At 44.2% G+C, this 21134-nt stretch overlaps 2 pseudogenes; both read left to right on the top strand.

The window, feature by feature from the left end:
- The window catches only part of LOC109062242, a 995865-nt pseudogene that overhangs the window by 171350 nt on the left and 803381 nt on the right, over window positions 1–21134 (top strand).
- LOC122141481 lies at window positions 17954–20121 on the top strand (annotated as a pseudogene).

A 21134-nucleotide genomic window follows, 5' to 3' on the forward strand; every position in this document is an offset into this window, starting at 1 on the left:
GCAGAATAACAGTTAAAGGCAGTTCATCATTGAATTCAGTGATGTCGTCATCTCAGTTTAAATAATATCTGTGCAATCATTTGCAATCAAGTCAACGATATCGCTGTAAATGAAGTGACCCCAACTAAGCAAGCCAGAGGCGGACAGCGGCAAGGAACCAAAACTCCATCGGTGAAAGAATGGAGAAAAAAAAAAACCTTGGGATAAACACCAGGCTCAGTCGGGGGGCCAGTTCTCCTCTGACCAGACGAAACCAGCAGTTCAGTTCCAGGCTGCAGCAAAGTCAGATTGTGCAGAAGAATCATCTGTTTCCTGTGGTCTTGTAACGGTGGTCATCTGAGACAAGGTCTTTAAAGGGGATCTGTATCTGGGGCTCTAGTTGTCCTGGTCTCCGCTGTCTTTCAGGGCTGTAGAGGTCCTTTCTGGGTGCTGATCCACCATCTGGTCTGGATACATACTGGGATCCGGGTGACTGCAGTGACCCCCTGACTTGGATACAGACTGGATCTGGTGGCTACGGTGACCTCGGAATAAGAGAGAAACAGACTAATATTAGTGCAGATGCCATTATTCTAATGATGTAGCAAGTACATCGGGTGTTATGGGAAGTGTTCCGGTTTACCTAATTAATGCAGTTTAAAAATTCTTTTAAAATTCGGATTTGGATATATTAGAAGCAAGCATATTAGTGTGTTTGTGTAAACTAGGTTAAAGAATTGGGTATTTAATCTAAATTAAACTGCAAAGTGTATGTCTGCCTCCCGACAATGTTAGCTAGGTTATTCAGAGTTTAGGCGCTAAATAGGAGAAACGATATGCCGCCCCGCAGTGTGGACTTTGATAGTCTAGGTATTATCAAATTGCCAGAATTTGAGAACCCAACGGACAGGAGGCTATAATGTACAATAGCTCATTCAATACTGAGGTGCTAAGCCATCAGGCTTTATAAGTACTACAGCAAGATTTAAAATCTATACTATTTTGGATAGGAGCCAGTGCAGTGTTGAAGGACCGCCTGTCTATATGAAGCATCCTTCCTGGTTCTAGTATACTCTAGCTGCTAATTTTTTATAAAAAACTTTTTAAAATGCTAAAAAATTGGGGCTTTCTAAAAGGAAATTTCTAAATAACCCCCGGGTTTTAATGGGCCGAAGAAATTGAAGCCCCATAAATTTACATTTAAAAAACAAGTTGAATGTGGGTTTGTCAGTATTGCGGGGGGGGTTTTGGCTTTAAAAGGGTCCAATTTTAAACAGGGGAGGGAATTTCTTTTAAAAAAAATTCGGTTGGGGAAAGCCCCAATGTTCTTCAAAATTTCATGAATTTTAAAAAATTTTAAAAAAAATTTGTTAATTTTGTTTTTATTTTCCCAAGTTTTTCCTTTTGTCCCTTTGTTGGTTTTTTGTACTTTTTTTTTTTTAGTGAAAGAAAAGGGGCATTTTTTAAATTTTTGGGTAATTTTTAATTTTCCCACTATTCTTACGGTTTTTCCTTTTTTTCCCTTTTCTTTTTTAAATGTTTGGTTTTTTGTAAGTTCTTTTAAATTTTTGGGGAAAGGAGGGGGCATCCCAAGGGGAAATTTCTATTTACTTTTTTTTTTTTTATTTTTTTTTTTAAAATTTTTAAAAAACAAATTTGCCTTTTCTTATTTAGAATTTCATTTTTAATAATTGTGTTTGGAAATGTTTATTTAAATTAACATTAAAAATTGTTAAATTTAACAGAAAAAATTTTTTTTTTTTTTTTTTCCCCCCGAAATATGGCCCTTTTAATTGGGCATTTCCCCTTTTTAATGGGGGAAATTTGAAAAAAAAAAAAAAAGGGGAAAGAAACCCCCCCCAAAAAAAAAATTTTTGTTTTTTAAGGGAAATAGAAAAATAAAAAAATTTTTAATTTTAAAAGTTTTAAATTTTTCCAAAAAAAAGAAAAAAATTTAAAGAGTTAATTGAAATTTTAAATTGAAAAAAAAAAAAATTTTACCTTTTTAGGATAAAGGAATACGATGGGAAATTTAATGATTTTTTCTATTCACTCTAACAGGGTTTTTTTTTTTTTTGATTTTTTAAACAATTGCAGGTAAAACTAAAAAGGAAATGTCCTTGTCCTGAAAACTTTAAAAAATTTCCGTTTTTCAAAATAATAAAAAAATTTAAAAATTTTAAACAAAATTTTAAAATATTGTTTAATAGCAAAAAGGTTTGGGCAGTAAATAAATAAAAAGGTCTGAACGGGAAAATTTTAAGCAAAAATTTGTTGAAGTCAATTTTATTTTTTTCCCTATAACTTCTAGTTTTTTTAAAATTTTTTGTAGGTATAAAATTTTAATAATATTTTTTATTCTCTAGATGTATCTTTCAATCATCAAAATTAGCCCTGACCTATATATAAATCAGTGTAAACTCTAAATTAGGCTTTCATTTGTCCAAAGTAGCCCTGACCTCTAGATGTATCGGTTTAGCAGCAATGTTAGCTTTGGCTGATGTTGAAACAGACTAACAATCACAATAGAAGACATGTCAAAATAAGAAAAATACCAACATCACAATATTTTTTTTCCAAATCCCTCAAACAAAAACCATCAAAAACAGAGAAGACACATCATAAACAACAGCAGTGGCCGGTACACAGCTCCAGTATCTGGGTCCAGTTCTTGTTCTAATCAGCTCACAGCTATCGGCTACTGGTTATGGTCAAATTGCTTGGGTGTGCTCCTCCCCCAACATTCGACTAGTTATCATCAATATGTTGTTGGAATGGTTGTTCTTAACCGATAGTATGTTACAGCACAGCCTTATTTATTCAGATTTAATCATTCTGCATGTTATGTGCCTATACAAGGCGTAAATCTAACATACTATTTTCCATCCTGCAAAGTATTCAAGTCGGCAATAGACAGAGCAAAACCCGAATTGGCCTCACACTCTCACCACCATTCATCCCACTCAAGACACCGGATCTCCCCAAGCTTTGGATCGCAGCGGCAGGACTCAAATAAACCTGGGCGTGCCCCAGTTCTCACCACAGCAAAAACCTCATTTGCTTCCCGCTTCGGCTCAACCTTTTCACCCGCGGCTCTTCCGGCACAGCGTTGCATGTAGCCAGCCTTGAGCTCTCTTGTAGCCATAGACATGGACGACTAATATTTACATGTGTCTATGCTTGTAGCAGTCGTGATGCTGGCTGCGCTGATAGCACAGTCCGTGTTGCAAATTAAGTGAGTTTTCATGATATGGATAACATCATGGATGTCATGTCATTTTTTGTAGAATACAATAAATTACTTACTTGCATTTCTCTCTCATTTTACCTGTATTATTCAAATCCACATGGTACTTCGATAGACATGGATGGAATTTGATTGACAAATTAAGTTCAAACGCTGTACTAACATAATTTAAATTATCAGGGCAAACTAATAACTAAGGCGTATCAAAAAGAAAAGTACAACTGGCAACTTAATTTGCATGCACTGTGCATACTGTTAGGCACCTCTCTTCAAGTCTCTACCAGCTGATGTGCTGCTTGGCTGAGTAGCGGTTTCAATACTTACTGCTATTCATGTGGTTAAGAGGAAAAACATGTCTTTTTGTAATTTGTGTATTTATTTATTGATTTTTTTTATTGTCCACCAAGACGTCATTTAAAAAAGTGAAGTGGAAAGTCATGACATTTGTAAAGTATGGTTAACCCCTACTCGGAATTGGTGCTCTGCATTTTAACCCATCCAAGTGCACACACACAGCAGTGAGAAGTGAACACACACCCGGAGCAGTGGGCAGCTATAGATACCAGCGCCCGGGGATTCAACACTGGGGTTCACTTGTGCCTTGCTCAAGGGCACTTCAGTCGTGGGTATTGAGGGTGGAAGAGAGACGCTGTTTTCACTTCCTCTCCACCTTACAACTCCTGCCAGCACGAGATTCGAACCTGCGACCTTCTGTTAACTAATCCGCCGGCTCTCTAAACCATAGGCCACAGCTGCCCCAGTAGCATTTTCATGCCTACTTCTAACCACTCTCTCTTTTCAGTGGTCCTACCAGCTCCCGTAACACATGCCTTGTGAAGCTGTTTCTGCTAGCTGTGCAGGCTGCACAGGCTCTTCAGCATCTTCCCCCAAATATCACAAGCCCCCATGGACTAACAGCTATAACAGATAAAACTAGTGCAAAGCTGCTTACTCTGGCAAAGCATGCCCTCACATCTCAGTCTTTTTCCTCCTGCTACTTCTAATCCTTTTCCTTTTCAGCTGCCTTTTGCTCGCATAGCAGACGTTAGCATGAGGCTTCCTCTGCTAGCCATGCAGGAAATGCACGGCTCTTCAGGGATGTCAAAAACCCCACTCCCTACCCGTGGCCTACAGCAGCTGAAGGAAGCGTGAGGCTGTCTCCGCTTGCAACTCAGGCCAACACATCTCAGGCTTTTTCTCATTTCTAACAACCAATTTTTCTTTTCAGTGGCCTCCTGCTCCCATAGAAGATGATTTAAACGTCAGGCTGCCTCTGCTGACAATTGCAGCCCATGTTCCTCTTCCTCATAGCTCCCTACTTCATTTAAAATGACATTGTCTTCTAGATCAAGTTCTGGTTCTCCTCGAGCTTCAAGACGAAGCAAGTTTAGGTTGTGCCCCATAATCAGACACATCTCACACTGCACTGCTTCCCTCCTCCTCTCAGCCAATCATTGCAGCACCTTCAGCTGCTGTGCCACATGCAACATCGCCCACTGACGTGGCTTCTTAACCTCCATTTCTTTCCACTCTACCTCCGGCTGTAGATGCTAGCGTGAGGCGTGCCTCCGCTAGCCGCTCAAGCTCAGCCACCTACTTTTAACATTCCACTTTCATTTTCCCATCAATGGCCAGCAGCACCTGCTGCAGATGCCCAAGCAAGCATACTGGGCCTCCTCCCTAATTTCCACCCTTTCTCTTCCTCTTCCTATGGTCCTCCCCACACACCAGGGGCTAATCCGTGCGTGAGGCTGCCTCTCGCAAACGGTTACGGCCCCCCCCTATCTTCCTTCTAACTTCTACCCAAACCAAAACCTCAGTATACTTTATTCACAGTGGCCCCTCTACTTACTCCACTGAGTGGTGCCACTCTGGAACCACTTCCTGTGCCTAATACTATCAAATCTCAGATTCTCACAGAAATTTCTAGATGTCATGTTTTTATTGGCTTTTTCGGTTTTCTGAGATGCTCAGAAATTGCAATAACCCCTAAATTCAACCCCAAACTCCACCTGACAATCTCTGATTTGTCTATACTTGATAGCAAAACAATCGCTTACTTCATTAAATTAAGTATGATGGAGCAAGAAAGGAAAAAGGCCACTACATGTAAAAAATTTTACTAATCTCCCCATCTCCAATTTATATGTCCAACTGTGGAAAGCCTCAATCTAAATCTGCGCTGGGACCCTCTCTTCGTTGACCGACTCTAACCATCTCGTTACATGTTTTTGGCTCCCAAAAAAAAAAAAAAACGTAAAACTGATCCTTGCTCAATTAGGCTTAGCCACAGAAAACTTTCCAGCCACTCATTTTGCATTGGGGCAGCAACTTAAGCAGCTCAAAAGGGCCTAGATATCGGATAGAGGCCCCTCGGTTGTTGGTCATCTGACACTTTTAAAAATTACATCAGGTATGATCAACTCCACGTAAAGGCAGCCCATCTAGCCCTGATCAGTTAAAAATTTTCAGCAATTTAAATCATGTTGTTTTATTTGATTAAGCAGAGGCTCTCCTTCCCAATGCAGTCAGTTATCGCTCCTTTGGTCAAAGTAAGGGCCCTCCAGCCGTCGTTACAAAACTCCTTGCCTATTCAGCATCAGACAGGGCTCTCCCTTCCGGTGCAGCAGGGCCGTGGCTCCCTTCGGTTGCAGTGTGAGCCTTCTGTCTGTTGTTGAGTTGCACTGCATGCTCAATGGTGGACGGGGTTCTCCCTCCCGCTGCAGCAGAGCCGCATTCCCCTTAGGTCGCTTTGAGAGCCCTCCATCCGACGCATTAAATCATGCCTCATATCCAGTCGCAAGGGGGACTCTCCCGTCCAGTGTAGCGGAGCCACAGCTCCCTTTGGACGCAGTGAGAGTCCCTCCATCAGTCGCGTTTTCTTGCTTACTCAGCTTCAGACGGGGCTCCCCTACCGGTGCAGCAGACCCCACGGCTCCCTTCGGTCGCAGGTGATCCCTCCATCTGTCATTTTGAGTCACGTTGCATGCTCTGCAGCAGACGGGGGTCCCACCCACGATGCAGCAGAGTTGCGGGCTCCCCTTCAGATGCTGTGAGAGCCCTCGGAGGCATAAAACCGCGCCTCATATCAACCCGCAATGGGGGACTCTCCCTTCCGGTGCAGCAGAGCCGCAGCTCCCTTCGGATGCAGCGGGAGTCCCTCCATCAGTCACGTCTCTTTTCCTTTTCAGCATCGGACTAGGGCTCCTCTTCCGGTGCAGTAGACCATCCGCTCCCTTCGGTCGCAGGGTGAACCCCCCCATCTGAGTTATGTTGCATGCTGACTGGCGGTCAGGGATCTCCCTCCCGGTGGAGTAGAGCCACCGGCTCCCTTCGGTTGCAGTAGGAGCCCTCCATCTGACGCGCCAAACCGTGCCTTGAATCTCCTTGTCTATTCAGCATCTGACGGGGCTCTCCCTTCCAGTGCGGCAGACCCACGACTCCCTTCGGTCGCAGTGTGAACCCCCTGTCTGAGTTATGTTGCATGCTCAATGGCGCCCAGGGTACTCCCCTCCCGATGGGATAGAGCTGCTGGCTCCCTTTGGTCACAGTGAGAGCCCTCCATCAGACACATCAAAACCGTGCCTCACCACTCAGCCGCAAGAGGGACTCTCCCTTCCAGTGCAGCAGAGCCGCAGCTCCCTTCAGATGCAGCAGAGTCCCTCTCATAGCGGCATGGAGGGCCCACCAGTAAAACATTGCGAGCCGTAGCTCTCGTCGAACACTGCATGGGCTCTCCCCGGGTCGCTCTGCGCCTTCTCTCTTCTTAGCACGCATATTTTGGGGGGGCAACTAAATTTAGCTCTTTGGCTGCTGTCCTATGCCTTTAAGCTTCTTTTGGGGAGTTCTTTGGGTTCGGGCTATGTTCCGGGCCCGGACCCCACCCCCAGGACAGCACGCCAAAATATGCTTACTATTGCATATTGTCTCTTCGCCCCAAAGACTTAAAAGAAATGAAACCTCAGCTCCACTGTGTGTATCCCTCGTCCTCCATCGTGCCTATAATAAGTCATGTGACCTCAGCTGGTGGTGTCCACCTGAGTTGACGTCACTTTTTTTAATGACGTACGACTCGCATTTACTGGGGAATATCCAATTTATCTGCTTACATGGCACACGCAAATGCACGTATCCGATTCATATCCGATTTATTACCACATATGAATGAGGCCTGAATCCGATCTGAGAAAAAATCGGAATCCATGTGTTTTTTTTTCCTGCCTACACGTTCCCCGGTCATATCCGATTTGTGCACATGAGAGGAAAAAATCGGAATTGGGTCACTTGAACCATGCAGTTGTAAATGGGGCCTAAATGGGGCCAGAGAGACTCTTTCACCTAGATATCACACTATAGAGACCGTGTCTGTTCCCCGAACTAGAAAATACAAAAAACGTCCACACCAATTTAAGAGTAACAATTTAATTGAGGTTCAACAAATAAAAAACTGATCATAATGGGAGAGGAAGAATTGTATAAACTTGTTAATTGTATAAACTTGTTAAATCATCCAAAACAACCTCATGTATGTTAGACCCTATTCCATCTAAGCTCCTAAATGAGGTGCTTCCAGAAGTCATAGATCCTCTTCTGACTATTTTTAATTCCTCATTGTCATTAGGATATGTCCCCAAATTTTAAAGTGGATGTTATTAAGCCTCTCATCAAAAAAAAAACACAACTTGACCCCAAAGAACTAGTTAATTATAGACCGATCTCGAATCTCCCTTTTCTGTCCAAGATACTAGAAAAAGTAGTATCCTCACAATTATATTCCTTCCTAGAGAAAAATGGTATCTGTGAGGATTTCCAGTCGGGATTTATTTTTTATTTTTTATTATTATTATTTTTTTTTATTAGGAGTACAAAAACATTCAACATAGGGTGAACACAACAACAAAACACAAAAACAACAATAAAACAGCAATGGTAGTAATGTCACGGTTGGTAAACCGTGGTCTCAGGTTTTCACTATGTGGGTGGAGTTTTGTGTGTCGCTCGTCTGCACTGATTGTTTCATGTGGGCGTCGCCGTTGATTGTTTCATTTGCACCAGCTGTTACTCATCACCTGATCCCTATATATATGCCCTGTCTTTCGTCTTGTGTTTGTCAGAGCGTTTTATGCAGTTTCCCGTCTGGTTGCCTGATTCTCGTCCTTGTTTCTCTGTGCTGTTTGATTCGCTGTTGTCTTCCCCGGAACCCCGTCCACTCTTCACCACCGGATGCACCTACTACCACCCACGGACTGCTCATCTCAGGCCTGTGTCACGCTCTCCTGCTGCATCTACTCACCGCCACTTCCTGGATCATCGTCTTCCATCGCTGTAACCACCTGTTGTTTCCCTTGGACTCAGTTCTACATTCCTGTTCTCAATAAACTTTACATTTAACTCTTGCATTTGCTTCCTCACCCAATTTGTTACCGTTACAGAACGCTCTGACCAACTATGGAAGCAGCAAGTTCCACTTCACTCTCCGAATTCATCCACCACAGTGTCAACCGCATGGATCAGCAGCAGGAGAGCATCGTCAACACCGGACGCGCTGTCCAAGCGCTGGTGACACAGGTGTCCGAGCTCACCCAGCAGATCCAAACAGCTGACCATTCCCGCTGCGCCACCCGCACCGTCGGTTCCCCGGGCTAGCACCGAACCCAGCTATCGACCCGAACCACGCCTACCAGTTCCCGAGAACTACTCTGGTGAGCCTAATTACTGCAGAACATTCATAACCAAGTGTTCCATGCATTTCTCCCTGCAGCCTCGCACCTTTGAGACCGAGGAGTCCAAGGTGGGCGTTTGTGCTGACTCTGCTCTCGGGTAGGGCTGCCCTGTGGGGAACGGCGGTGTGGGAGAACCGAGATCCATGCTGCGCCTCGTTCCACTCCCTCTCCGAGGAGATGAAGAGGGTATTCGACCGGGCCGTGGCCGGCAAGGAGGCGGCCCGCGAGCTGACGGAACTCAAGCAAGGGAATCTCTCCGTGGCGGATTACTCCATCCGGTTTCGCACCTTGGCGGCCGCGTGCAAGTGGAACGAGTAGGCGCAGTGGGATATGTTCCTGCATGGGTTGGCCGACCGTGTTCACAAGGAGATCTACCTCCTCGAGTTGCCCACCAGCCTCAACAGACTCATCGACCTGGCGCTCCGCGTGGATGCTCGCATCGAGCGTCTGGGGGCACACGCCTGTCCCACACGTCTCCCAAGCACCCTAGAGAGTGGCAGCTCGAGTAGAGAGAGAACACGGTCGGTCCCCCGTCTTCGATCATGAGCCCATGCAGGTGGGTAGAGCTCGACTGACCCGGGAGGAGAGAGAGAGGCGGAGGTCCCAAGGACTGTGCCTGTATTGTGGTGGCTGTGGACACTTTCTACTCTCCTGCCCAGTAAAAGAGCCAGCCCGGTAGTAAATTTGAGGCTACTATCGGGTGGGATCTCCGCCGGGAAGTTCCTCAACAACATCTACTCTCCTTCCGGTGAAACTGAGATGGGCCAACAACACGCACACCTGTCACGCCCTCCTGGACTCGGAGGCAGAAGGTAACTTCATGGACACTAACCTCGCACAACACCTGAAACTCCCCATCACTCCCCTTTCCCCATCAGATCACCGTCAACGCACTCAATGGCCAAGTACTACCCTGCATCACCCACACGACTGGTCCCATTACCCTTCTTACCTCCGGCAACCACACTGAGAACATCCCCTTCCTCCTCATGGACTCCCCTGTGGCACCCATCGTCCTTGGTCACCCCCCCCTGGCTAGTCAAACACAACCCACGAGTGGATTGGGGTTCCAACACCATCACTTCGTGGAGTAAATGTTGTCATGAGTCTTGTCTTGTTTCTGCTTGCTCTGCTGTGTCTGTGTCTGTGTTTCAGGAGGAGGCTACGGTTTTGTCAAACGTGCCTGCGGAGTACCTGGACCTGAAGGAAGTGTTCAGTAAGTCCCGCACTGCCTTCTCTTCCTCCGCATCGTCCCTATGACTGTGCCATAGACTTAGTACCAGGTAAGTCTCCGCCTAAGGACAAGCTTTACTCTCTGTCAGTTCCTGAGAGGGATGCCATGGAGAAATATATTTCTGATTCTCTAGCATCGAGGTTCATCCGTCCGTCCTCTTCTCCAGCGGGGGGCGGGATTCTTTTTTGTGGGGAAAGAAGGATGGTTCTCTGCGACCTTGTATTGATTACCGAGAGCTGAACAACATCACGGTAAAGAATACTTATCCTTTGCCGTTGATGTCTTCGGCTTTCGAGAGGTTACAGGGAGCATCCGTCTTCACAAAATTGGATGGCACTTTGAACTTATCATTTGGTCCGCATCAGGAGGGGGGATGAGTGGAAAACCGCCTTTAACACCCCTAGAGGGCACTTTGAATACTTGGTTATGCCGTTCGGGCTCTCCAATTCGCCCGGGGTTTTCCAAGCACTCGTGAATGACGTGTTGAGAGATATGGTAGATCAGTTTATATATGTTTACCTGGATGACATACTGATTTTTTCTTCATCTCTCCAGGAACACGTGCAACACGTCAGACGAGTGCTCCAGAGATTGCTAGAGAATGGTCTTTTTGTCAAGGCGGAGAAATGCGTATTCCATGCACAGTCTGTTCCTTTCCTAGGGTACATCGTCTCGTCTGAGGGAGTACATATGGATCCTGACAAGGTTAAGGCTGTGATAGATTGGCCAAGTCCAGATTCCCGTAAGGCCCCTACAGCGGTTTCTGGGGTTCGCCAATTTTTATCGACGGTTTATTCGTAATTTCAGCCAAAATAGTCTCACCTCTGACCGCCTTGACCTCCCCCAGTACTCGGTTCAGGTGGTCTAATACAGCCGAGACTGTATTTACCAACCTCAAGAGCCGCTTCGTTTCGGCTCCCATCTTAGTAGCCCCTGATCCCACACGGCAGTTCGTGGTGGAGGTCGACGCATCAGAGGTGGGAGTAGGTGCAGTTCTTTCCCAACGTGCTGCCTCAGACGACAAGATGCATCCGTGCGCGCGTTTTTTTCGCATCGGTTATCTCCTGCAGAACGCAATTATGACATTGGTAACAGAGAATTGTTGGCCGTCAAATTAGCATTAGAGGAGTGGCGTCACTGGTTGGAGGGGTCGGGGGTACCTTTCATCGTTTGGACCGATCATAAGAACCTAGAATACATTAGAACTGCCAAAAGACTCAATTCCAGGCAGGCTCGGTGGGCACTTTTTTTTCGGTCGTTTTTGATTTTTCTCTATCGTACCGCCCGGGTTCCAAAAACGTTAAACCCGATTCTTTGTCACGTCTTTTTGATCCTTCCGAACGCCCGGTGACTCCCCGAGTGTATTTTACCTGAGAATATAGTCGTCTCAGCACTCGTATGGGAGGTCGAATCAAAGGTCAGGACGGCCTTAGAAGGGGTAACACCTCCGCCCGGATGCCCACCGAATCGCTTATTTGTGCCGGAGGAGTTACGGTACAACGTTATTCAGTGGGGTCACTGCTCTAATGTAGCTTGTCATCCAGGGATAAGCCGAACCAAGGGTTTAGTTAAGCAACGATTCTGGTGGCCACTTATGGCTCGCGACGTTCACGATTTGTTTTGGCTTGCTCAGTTTGCGCCAGTGCTAATTCGTCTAACCGACCTCCGGATGGGCTTCTTCAGCCGCTGTCTGTCCCTTCGAGACCCTGGTCCCATATCGCTCTAGATTTTATTACCGCCCTCCCGCCCTCTAATGGCATGACGGTTGTTTTAACCGTAGTGGACCGATTCTCGAAGGCGGCACATTTCATTCCCTTGCCCAAATTACCTTCAGCCAAGGAGACCGCGGTCACTGTTATTGATCACGTCTTTTCGGTTACATGGCCTCCCGGTAGACGTGGTTTTCTGACAGGGGATCCCAATTTGTATCCAAATTTTGGAAGGAGTTTTGTAAATTGCTAGGAGCGACGGTTAGTCCTGTCTTCGGGTTACCACCCTCAGAGCAACGGTCAGTCTGAGCGAGCCAACCAAGATTTAGAGCGAACATTGCGATGTTTAGTCTCCAAGAATCCTTCTTTCCTGGAGCTAACAAACTCTCTATGGTTGAGTACGCTCATAACTCTTTACCAGTGTCATCCACGGGCCTCTCTCCGTTTGAATGTAGTTTAGGTTACCAGCCACCTATTTTTCCCAGTCTGGAATCTGAAGTCGCGGTCCCCTCCGCTCACGCTTTTGTCCAGAGGTGCCACCGCACGTGGACCAGAGCCCGTGAGACTCTGCTCCAAGTGAGGGTGCGTACCAAGGCCAAAGCCGATCGCCACCGGTCTAAGCCTCCCGTATACGTCGTGGGTCAAAAAGTGTGGCTTTCTACTACGAACATTCCTCTCCGTTCCGTTTCTAATAAGTTAGCTCCCAAGTTTATTGGCCCGTTTCCTGTCACCAAGATCATTAGTCTGGTGACAGTCCGCCTCAAACTACCTCCGGCGTACAGGAGGATTCATCCCGCCTTCCATGTGTCCAAAATTAAACCTGTGTTTTATTCACGAATTAACCCGCCCACCCCGGTTCTCCCCCCGCCGCGTCACGTAGATGGGGAACCCACTTATTCGGTTAATCGTATTCTGGACTCGAGACGGAGGGGACGAGGATTCCAGTACTTGGTGGACTGGGAAGGTTACGGTCCAGAGGAGAGGAGTTGGGTACCTGCTAGGGACATACTGGATCACTCCCTGATTGATGATTACAATCGACAGGTAGGGTCGGCTGGGAACGCCAGGAGGCGTTCCTAGAGGGGAGGGTACTGTCACGGTTGGTAAACCGTGGTCTCAGGTTTTCACTATGTGGGTGGAGTTTGTGTGTCGCTCGTCTGCACTGATTGTTTCATGTGGGCGTCGCCGTTGATTGCTCATTTGCACCAGCTGTTACTCATCACCTGATCCCTATATATATGCCCTGTCTTTCGTCTTGTGTTTTGTCAGAGCGTTTTATGCAGTTTCCCGTCTGGTTGCCTGATTCTCGTCCTTGTTTCTCTGTGCTGTTTGATTCGCTGTTGTCTTCCCCGGAACCCCGTCCACTCTTCACCACCGGATGCACCTACTACCACCACGGACTGCTCATCTCAGGCCTGTGTCACGCTCTCCTGCTGCATCTACTCACCGCCACTTCCTGGATCATCGTCTTCCATCGCTGTTACCACCTGTTGTTTCCCTTGGACTCAGTTCTACATTCCTGTTCTCAATAAACTTTACATTTAACTCTTGCATTTGCTTCCTCACCCATTTGTTACCGTTACAAGTAACAGTAATGAAAAAAGCAGAAATGACAAATGTGTAATAGTAGAAGTATTTAAATAGCAATAGCATGTATAATAATAATGATAACAATATTTTGTGATGACAGCAACAGTAATAACAATAACAGTAGTGATATTAATGCTAAAAGATGGTGATAATATTTTGTGTTGACGGAAATAGTAATATCAATAATAATAATAATAATAATAATAATAATAATAACCTTTATATTAATAATAATAGCAATAATAATAACATGATTATTATTAATAATAATAATAATAATAATAATAATAATAATAATAATAATAATAATAATAAAAATAGTAATACTAAATCTGGTGATGATAATATGTTGTATTGACAGCAATAGTAATATAAATAATAATATAATAACATTGATAACAACAGCAATAATATTAATAACAATATTAATAATAAATGCTAAAGATGGCGATGATGATAATATTTTGCGATGATGGCAAAAACAGTAATATCAATAATAATAACAGAAATAATTCCAGTCAGGATTTAGACCGTATCATAGTACTGAGACTGCTCTCCTTAGAGTTACAAATGACCTGCTCTTATCATCTGATCGTGGTTGTATCTCTCTATTAGTGCTATAGGATCTTAGTTCTGCGTTCGACACTATTGACCACAACATTCTTTTGCATAGACTAGAACACTTTGTTGGCATCAATGGTAGTGCATTAGCATGGTTTAAATCGTACTTGACTGCCATCAATTCGTAGCAGTGATGAAGAGGTGTCATATCAATCACAAATGCAGTATGGAGTACGTCAAGGCTCAGTACTAGGGCCGTTACTCTTCATGCTTTACATGTTACCCTTGGGAGATATCATCAGGAAACATGGTGTTATCGTTCACTGTTATGCTGATGATACTCAGCTCTATATTTCTTCGCGGCCCCGGCGGAACATACCAATTTGAAAAACTAACAGAATGCATAGTCGATATAAAAAACGGATGACAAGTAATTTCTTACCGCTAAATTCCTGAAAAAAACAGAGGGTGTTATTTATAGGACCTAAAAACTCTGCATGTAATAACCTAGAATGCTGTCTAAGACTTGATGGCTGCTCTGTCAATTCTTCGTCATCAGTTAGCAACCTAGGTGTGCTATTTGATGGCAACCTTTCCTTAGAAAGCCAAGTTTCTAGCATTTGTAAAACTGCATTTTTCCATCTCAAAAATATATCTAAATTATGGCCTATGCTCTCAATGTCAAATGCAGAAATGTTAATCCATGCGTTTATGACCTCAAGGTTAGACTATTGTAATGCTCTATTGGGTGGTTGTTCTGCACGCTTAGTAAACAAACTCCAGTCCAAAATGCAGCAGCTAGAGTTCTTACTAGAACCAGGAAATATGATCATATTAGCCCGGTCCTGTCCACACTGCACTGGCTCCCTATCAAACATTGTATAGATTTTAAAATCTTGCTTATTACTTATAAAGCCCTGAATGGTTTAGCACCTCAGTATTTGAACGAGCTCTTGTTACATTATAGTCTCCACGTCCCGCTGCATTCTCAAAACTCTGGCAATTTGATAATACCTAGACTATCAAAGTCAACTGCGGGCGGCAGATCCTTCTCCTATTTAGCGCCCAAACTCTGGAATAACCTACCTAACATTGTTCGGGAGGCAGACACACTCTTGCAGTTTAAATCTAGATTAAAGACCCATCTCTTTAACCTGGCTTACACATAACATACTAATACACTTCTAATATCGAAATCCATTAAAGGATTTTTAGGCTGCATTAATTAGGTAAATCGGAACCGGGAACACTCCCCATAACACCCGATGTACTTGCTACATCATTCGAAGAATGGCATCTACGCTCATATTAGTCTGTTTCTCTCTTATTCCGAGGTCACCGTAGCCACCAGATACAGTCTGTATCCAAGTCAGAGGGTCACTGCAGTCACCCGGATCCAGTATGTATCCAGCCCAGATGGTGGATCAGCACCTAGAAAGGACGTCTACAGCCCTGAATGACAGCGGAGAGACCAGGACAACTAGAGCCCCAGAGACAGATCCCCTGTAAAGACCTTGTCTCAGATGACCACTGGGACAAGACAACAGGAAACAGATGATTCTCTTCAACTGTCATCCCAGAAAACCTGCAATAAAACAGTATAAAGTTCAAAATCCATCATACATTACCAATATAACAGGGCTGTATAATCCTGTTCCTGGAGATCTACCTATCAGAATTCAAATCTGACCCTGATCTGCTCCTGAAAGTACATCTATAACACACTAAAACTGTATTTTCATAGAGGATCATTTAATAAAGTCACTATATTACTCTTTAAATGATCTCATTAATAACTTTGTTAAATAAAATTAGCATTACTAACAGGTGAGGGCTTATGAGAAAGGCATGCAACAGCTTTTTATGTTCATTTACAGACATTTACATTTGTATCATAAATGCATACCGAGTCCCAAAGTGCTCTTCAGTAAACATGCAAAAAGATGTCCAAACTGATTAATATTTTACAGGGCTCCAGACAAACTATTTTTACTAGGAGCACTGTAGCCCCTGACTGAAAATTTTTAGGAGTACAAGCAGAAAATTTAGGGGCACACCTTAAATCAGCCCTGCAATGCAATCGTTCACATATTTTCCCCATTTTAACTGTATTACTGACAAATGCTTTGATAATAGACTTAACTCAAATAAATTACAATGTGCAGTATTCTTTTCATTTCAGAAGGATATAAAAAAAAGTGGTTTGATATGCATATTAAGTGCAGTTACATATAATATTATGTTAAATTCTTTCTTATTTTATGTTCGTACACATTTGAGAGTAAAGCACTAAGCTTGAGTTGAAAAACTTTTATTTTATTTTATTAACAACAGTAACGTGCAAACTCAAATTTTTATGTAGAAAAGGTATATATTGAATTCTTATTAAATGTACCATTATTCTTCTGTAGTCTTTTATGGATCTGACCAACAACTTCAGTGATAATGTGTGATTTAGTCGCAAATTGAAGAAAAGTTTATTTTTCAAAGCACTTTGTGATTTTTCTTACTTTATACACAAAAGTGAGCAAAACTCTGTCAAAATCTGATTTCTTGATTTTATATTTTAGCTTAGTGATTTTATAATTTAAAAATATAAAGAAAAAGTAGCTACATGAACAAAATTATAAACACAACATTTTTGTTTTGACCACCATTTTTTTCATGAGCTGAACTCAAAGATCTAAGACTTTTTCCAAAAACCAGTCAGTCTCTGGTGTGACCACCATTTGCCTCACGCAGTGCAACACTTCTCCTTCACATAGAGTTGATCAGGATGTTGATTGTGGCCTGTGGAATGTTGGTCCACTCCTCTTCAATAGCTGTGCGAGGTTGCTGGATATTGGCAGGAACTGGAACATGCTGTCATATACGCCGATCCAGAGCATCCCAAACCATGCTCAATGGGTGACAGTCCAGTGCGAATATATGCTGGCCATGCAAGGACTGGGATGTTTTAAGCTTCCAGAAATTGTGTACAGATCCTTGCAACATGGGGCCGTGCATTATCATGCTGCAACAGCTGCTGTAGGCATTGTGGGACTTGATGCATTTTAGGAATGCTCTCGCTGGGGCATCACAAATGAAAGCATTCACTTTTACATTTAATGTTCCATTTTGTAACTCAACCCCATGTTGTTGAAGTGCCTTCAGTTCTGTTAAAAAACTAGACGTGTAATCAGTAATGCTGTTTGCTTTTGCAGTTCCACAAAATAGTGCACGCTAAAATGGCTCAAACTTTTTTACACTACAAAGAATGGGCCAAATTTGTACATTTGATGATTTAAACAATGGAACACCATCTACACTGAAATTTAGCAGTATCTCATTTTCTGTTGAAAAGAAATCGGGATACTGTGAGCACATTTTCAAAAGTCCCGTCTCCACACTGAAGTAGAGGAATTGGCCACCACATAGATCCCTGACTTCTATTTGAGGTGGAGTTCCTAACTGGGTTCTGGCATCATTTGGCAGCCGGCGGCCATGTTTAAATAACACCAAGAGCAGCTCATCAACCAATTTGCGCGTTGCCTTATTTTTTACAGCCCATTTTGCCAAATCACTTCTTAGATCACTTGATTCCTCCTCGGACAAAGTTCCAATTTCTGAATCACTTTCACGATTCACATTCATAAATGCAAGTTTACAAAAGGCAAACTTCTTTTTAAGGTGCTTGAAAGTGAAAGCATCCGAAGCCTGTTTACAAAATTCAAATCACAAATAATAATACTGATGAAAAAGAACGGGTTGAATGTTAACCACTTTCGTTTCCATATAACTATAAACTATGATAAAAGTTCTTCAGCATGCATGGTTTGAACGCAGCATTCAGCTCATCCAACCCCAATCAAGCACACCTGAACAAGCTAATCAAGGCCTTCCATGCAGATTACTAGAAAGCTACAGACAGGTGAGTTTGATCAGGGTTGGAGTTGACCTGATCTCCTTGGATCTTTAAAACCCCATTTTACAGAGGTTGATGTTACAGCAACACATTTTAGTTTGGTTTGCTTTGTTGTCCGCTGAACTTCTGACACAGCAGTTCAGTGCGTTTTCCAGCAGAAATCATTGTGAGATCGTAGGTCAGGAGGATGACAGCTCGAGTGCATTGCTTCTTTATTGCTGTTGCATTGTGTCTGTTCGGATACTTGAGCATAACAGACGCTACTCTAGGTAAGAGTATTTGTTGACTTCATTACACAGCCTGAAGAAATGCAGAAATAAGTGATTCTCAGTCTTTGAATGTAGGATTTGGAGTAGGTTGTAGGTTTTAAAGTGCTTTAGATTTAAAGATAATATGTACTTTACTTTTTTTTTTTTTTTTTTTTTTTTTTTTTTTTTTTTTTTAAGGTGCGAGTTGCCTTGGGAAGCTGACGGGCCTGCTGGTCCCATCGAGGATGTTCTTCTGATAGAGACTGCTCTGGAGGAAGCAAATGTTCTGGATTTCACTGTGAGCCTGTTTCCAGTGAGTTTCAGTTTCTAATGGATGCTAGTGGTCCTCCAAAAGTGTGTGAATACATAATCTAATATTTTTGGTCAGTAGTTGATGAGAATACATTTTGTCCTTTTGTTATTCTTGTCTAAAGTAGGTTTGAGTTCATCCCTTAAGTTTTAAACTGAGGATGGCTTTACAGAATAAATGGCAATAATACTTGGACTATAATTCACTCTGTAGGCAAAACTTGCTATTCATGCATTACGTGTTTTTGTGCTGTATATTGATGTGGCATATAGACAATATGCACAAACTAAAGATGACCATTTGTGTCCATGCAGTGAAGCCAGGTCAATGTCCCGACCCGAAGAACATTCCACTGTGTGCTAAAAGCTGTGTCGATGATGGCCAGTGTCCTGCCACACAGAAGTGTTGCCCTACCACTCGTGGCCATGCATGTAGTGAACCAAGCAGCCAGGGCCAGGGCCAGGGTCAGGGCATGGGTCAGGGCCAGGGTCAAGGCATGGGTCAAGGCATGGGCATGGGTCAGGGGCATGGCCAGGGTCAGGGTCAAGGCATGGGTCAAGGCATGGGCCAGGGTCAGGGTCAAGGCATGGGTCAAGGCATGGGTCAGGGCATGGGCCAGGGCCAGGGTCAAGGCATGGGCATGGGTCAGGGCATGGGCCAGGGTCAAGGCATGGGCCAGGGCCAGGGTCAAGGCATGGGCCAGGGTCAGGGTCAAGGCCTGGGCCAGGGCCAGGGTCAAGGCCAGGGTCAGGGCCAGGGCCAGGGCAAGGCATGGGTTCAGGGGCAGGGTCAAGGCATGGGTCAAGGCCAGGGCCAAGGTCAAGGCAAGGGCCAGGGACAAGGCATGGGCCAGGGTCAGGGTCAAAGGCATGGGTCAGGGTCAAGGCATGGTCAGGGCCAGGGCCAAGGCATGGGTCAAGGCCAGGGCCAGGGTCAAGGCATGGGCCAGGGTCAGGGCCAGGGCCAGGGTCAAGGCCAGGGCATGGGCCAGGGTCAAGGCATGGGCCAGGGCATGGGCCAGGGCATGGGCCAGGGATGGGCCAGGGTCAAGCATGGGCCAAGGGCATGGGACAGGGTCAAGGCATGGGCCAGGGTCAAGGCATGGGTCAAGGCATGGGCATGGGCCAGGGTCAGGGCAAGGGTCAAGGCATGGGTCAAGGCATGGGCCAGGGTCAAGGCATGGGCCAGGGCATGGGCCAGGGCATGGGCCAGGGTCAAGGCATGGGCCAAGGCATGGGCCAGGGTCAGGGCATGGGCCAGGGTCAGGGCATGGGCCAGGGTCAGGGCATGGGCCAGGGTCAAGGCCAGGGTCAGGGTCAAGGCCAGGGTCAAGGCATGGGTCAAGGCATGGGCCAGGGCCAGGGCCAGGGTCAGGGCATGGGCCAGGGTCAAGGCCAGGGCCGTGGACCGGGCAAATGTTGATGTGGTCAGGGAAATTTTTTTCTTTGAAACTTTCATAAGAATTTTGAATAACACTTACTGGAGATCTTTTCAATTAGGTGCTTTATTCATATGGCACTTGTACCCTTTTTGCTACAGTATGACAGTTTAGAAAGATTTTCTGTCTCTCTCTCCCTCCTTCTCTGAAATAAAAAAAAAAAAATTGCTTGATTGAAGAGGTGTTGTGTGTGGGTTTTTTTTTTTTTTTTTTTTTTTTTTTTTTTTTACAATCATCATTTTATCACAAAACCTCCCCCTCATCACATCAGTAATTTCTAACCCCCCCACACCCGAGAACTGGACATTTTAGAAGTATTAGCCAATTTTTACACAAAAATACCACTTTGTCATGAAAGGACAGTACTCAAATGGCACCAGCTGTTTTTGTGCACTTTCTGCAACTCTTTGTATTTTTTCTGTTTTCTCATGGAGGTTCTTCAGCTGGTCAAAAGTGACAGATACATCTGCCTCATGGGCTGCAGTCAGTGTTTATTTCTCTTTCTCTTCTTTTTTTTTTTTTTTTTTTTTTCCTCTCCTGTTTAAGTATGATTACAGTTGCACAGTTCTGTATCGTGTTTTAAAATTTTGAGTACTTTTACAAACAGTGTAAACATGCATGCCGTGCTTCATAGATTTGATTGGCATCTATCATTTTTGACCTTGAGCAATGCTGTTAGACTGCTGATCAGCCTCAGATGAGAGTCCGTTGTCTTTGGTGTCACCAAGAGTTCAGTTAGTGTTATTTCACTATTACAAGCTATGAATGCTGAGGTCCGGATCTCGGTAGATCTCATGCTGGGAAAACAGCAGTGTGCCTCAACTTCATGTGGAGCTCCACAGACTGATCAGCGGGAGGTGCAGTTGCAAATCAGTGGTGAATTAAAAGCGTGGGAGTCTGCAGGCATCTATCGTGTTAATCTTTATTTTGAAATGAGTGTTTTCTTTATAAAGGTGGGGAAAACGATGAAGGATAAAAACAATATTGTCACATTTAAAAATAACTGTCCAAATTCGGTAAGATTTAAAAGCTTTGAAGTGGGGAAAAGTTGTAGTGAAGCATTTAAAAATCACTCAAAAACATTGACCATCTGCCACAAGTTTGTTCCTGTAGTTTTACTGTCAAACCATGTGAAAGTGGTAATTTGTTTATGACAATGTTTCCCGGTTCCACATCAGGGTTTGTCGATTT

This window comes from Cyprinus carpio, chromosome B22 (assembly GCF_018340385.1).
Source record: "Cyprinus carpio isolate SPL01 chromosome B22, ASM1834038v1, whole genome shotgun sequence".
Taxonomy (NCBI): domain Eukaryota; kingdom Metazoa; phylum Chordata; class Actinopteri; order Cypriniformes; family Cyprinidae; genus Cyprinus; species Cyprinus carpio.